We start from the raw sequence: 3660 nt of genomic DNA on the forward strand, positions 1-3660 counted from the left end.
GCACCCTCTCCCCCGCACCCTCCCCGGCCCGCTCCACCGTCACAAATGAATGCAACTAAAATTGCAAAAAAAACATATTTGATTATATTTTCAAATAACAAATTTGATGATATTTTCAAATAATAAATTTGATGATATTTTTTCATATTCATAAATATTTTCAAATAACAAATTTGATGATATTTTTTAAAAAATTATTACTATTTTTATAAAAAAATATTATTGTTATGATTTAAACAAGTTTGAACATATTTAAACACAAATAAATATCAAACAGCATTTTAAATGCATAAATACAAAAAATGGGGAGCCTGGGAATCAAACCCAGGACCTCTTGATGTGTGTGCTGCATGCTGACCAGTTGGGCTAGTGGGCTTGTTCTGATGGAGTGGGGGTTATGTGGAATATAACCTGACCAGTCGGGCTAGTAAATTCCAATGGCGCACCAGGGCGGGGTGCGCCATTAGAATGGTTGTACTTATGGCGCACTAGGGGTGCGGTGCGCTATTAGATCCCTCCCCCCAGTTCACCTGTTCCCCTCTCTCTGTTGCCTCCCTCTCTCCCTCGCCAGATCCACTCGACCCAACCATACGCCGCCGGCCCCTTGCTCCGCCCCCTCCGTCTGCCGCGCCTGCACGCCGTCGGCGACGCCGCCGCCGATGTGGTCTTCCACTGGGACCGCCGCCGCCGCCGCCCCGACCCCCGCGGGACTCCACCCCCGCCGCCCCCGCGCCCCCGGCAGGTGCTAGGGATTCACCGCCTAGCTCGACACCGTACTCCACTAGCAGGTATGGCCCGATCCATCTCTGCTCCCTTTCCGTTCTTCCGTCTCCTCCAGCTCCAGATCCCACTGGAAGTGGTAGGCAGGTCGATCCAATCTCGTCTTGCCTCTCTCTTCATTTGGTGAGGTTACTATTCCATCTATTTGTCGAATTCTTTTTGAAAGGTTCCAGTTTTACAGTCTGGATATGTTCTTTTCAAATCTATCTATGTGTGTTTTCATAGCATGAATTCATTTTGGCTGCAGCAACATATTGTCCAAAAAACTAAGAGCCTGTTAACGGAATATATGAATTTTGGAGCATGCTTGCTTCCCGTTCCTATGGAATTTATTTGTTCCAGAAGGTCAACACACGCCATTTTCTCTTTTAGGAATCACCCAAATTGCCTTTAGAAAAACTTTTTCTGGACATTTTAGTTAACTAGCTAGTTCAACAAACTTGTACAGCACGTCCAAACTGCTATGAGAGCACATATATGCACCTTCTCACACAACTTGGTATGCTTTCCCATTATAGCTTAACCGAGAGTCATACTCACTGAACAACGCATCCTTTGTTGCATAATCGGTGCTTAAAATCTTTCCTAACAGTGCTCACAATCCTATATTGTATCTGGATGCGAAATATTTGTCATGCATACAATATGACACTGCAATTGACCAGCAGGAATATACTGTGCTCTTGCCAATTTGATCATTGCTGCCATGTGTTGAAATAATCTGCTTTATGTTTCATTATTGAACTTCCATGTGCCCCTGGAACAATTAATAACATCTTTTACAAGTTCATACTAAGAACCAGTTAGGAGCTACTGTCAAAAACTTGAGCTACTGTCAAAAAATTCAGTTATGGCATCTAGAATTATGTCAGTTTTGTTTTGTAACTAGAAGACCAAAGTGTTAGGAATTCTGTCCAAACTGTAGTTTTCAGTATTCTGTCCAAACTGAAACTGTTAAAAAGCATGATGTTTCTTGGATTTCTATAATGATGATGATGATGGAACACATGGTCTTGGATTTCTGTAATGATGATGGAACATTATAAAGCATTGTACTCCAGTGTGTATGAAAGATACAAAAAAATTAGCAACTTCTTTGATTTTATAAAGTTGTTCTTATATGGGTGAAACTTCACTTGTTTTTAGGCTAGTGCAGGGTGTTGCTTTATTGTGATGCCTCTGAATTACTTGTGCTCACATTGAGAAAGACTTGCTAATTTGCTGGGTTTTGTCTCCGACCATTGTGTCGTGATGAATTTGCAGGTACCCCGAGAGGCCCTTGAGTTTGCCGGAATGTCGATTAACTTCCGTTCCGGCAAATTCGGGCACTCCATATGTCCTATTTTCAGCAAAAGGTCATGCCGAAATTTTCCGTGAATTTTAGCATGACTTTGCTAAAAATAGGACATATGGGGTACTTGCGACTAATGCATGTTTTATGATCTGTTGTAAGGGTACTAATTGGTCTCTTCTGCTGCTTATCAGAGATAGGGGGAAGCAGCCACCGCTGCTATGCCACACCGCAGTACGAGTTGGATGCTTCCGAGTTCTTCAGTATCATACTTGGGACTTTAGTATCATCCATGATGCAGGTATATAAAACGAGAGATCTCCCCTTCACCCATCTCATTATGATATCTGTTGTTTGCTACATCACTCATTGTCCCAAACTGCAGAGGCTGCCTGACAGTTTTATGAACATGCTGGGTGAAGATCTGCCAAATAATGTGAAGCTGCGACAGGCCGAAAGCGGGTTTTGTAGGCAGTGGGATGTGGAGTTGGTGATCAAGGAGGGCCACATGTACTTGTCTCGTGGGTGGGAGAAGTTCTACCGTGCCTACGACCTACGGCTGGGGTACTTCCTTCTCTTCAGGTACGACGACGACGCCACCATGCTCATCGTGAAGGTGTTCAACGCGACTATGTGTCGCATGCGCTACGCTGACGATGATGATGCCACTATGTTCTGCCTCTTCTTATTCCTCTACATTTGGCTTTGTCTCACATCGATTGTTAACGGTCATTGTTGCATTTGGACAGGTAATGGGAGCAGCAGCAGCGACACTGGCTACAGCCAAAGCAGCAGCGATTATGGCTGTAGCAAAAGCAACACTGATTCTGGCTTTAGCAAAAGCAGCAGCGATTCTGGCAGCAGCATAGACAGCAAGAAGGATGATCCAGACTGGGGTGCGGGAGAAGAGGAGCAGAGTGGGGATGAGGAGCTGCAGGATGATGATGGGCATCAGGCTGAGGATGACCTAGCGTTGGTGGTGGCTGACCAAGGGCAAGAGATGGTGGTGGCTGACCATGGGCAAGAGATGGTGGTGGCTGACCATGGGCAAGAGATGGAGGTGGCTGAGGATGACCTAGCGATGGTCGTGCCCGTCCTGCCTGAAGGTGGCCTTGCGATGGTGGTGGTGCCTGACAATGACCACGCATCGGTGGTGGCGCCGGCGATCCCACAGCTGGGCGACATGACCACGCCAATTGTGATAGAAGACTACATCCCACTGCCTCCACCGCCTCGCCGCTCTTGGCGCATCAGACTGAGGAAGGAGAATGAGAAGAACAATGAGAACTGAACTATGTCAGTTATGCCAGATCTACAAAATGATATATATATATATATATATATATATATATATATATATATATATATATATATATACTTAGTTACCTATGTTATCTCTAATATGCTTAGTTTCCTATAGGTTAGCTTCATTTTACCTAAGTTGGCTCTAATATGCTAACTTAGAGCTTATATGCTTAGTTTCCTATAGGTTAACTCCAAAATTACTTATGTTAGCACAAAATGATCAAGTTTACATAATAAGCTTATAGTCTTTTTCATATTCTTCTTCTTTTCCAAAATGACATAGG

Source organism: Triticum dicoccoides, chromosome 6B (assembly GCF_002162155.2).
Source record: "Triticum dicoccoides isolate Atlit2015 ecotype Zavitan chromosome 6B, WEW_v2.0, whole genome shotgun sequence".
Lineage (NCBI taxonomy): Eukaryota > Viridiplantae > Streptophyta > Magnoliopsida > Poales > Poaceae > Triticum > Triticum dicoccoides.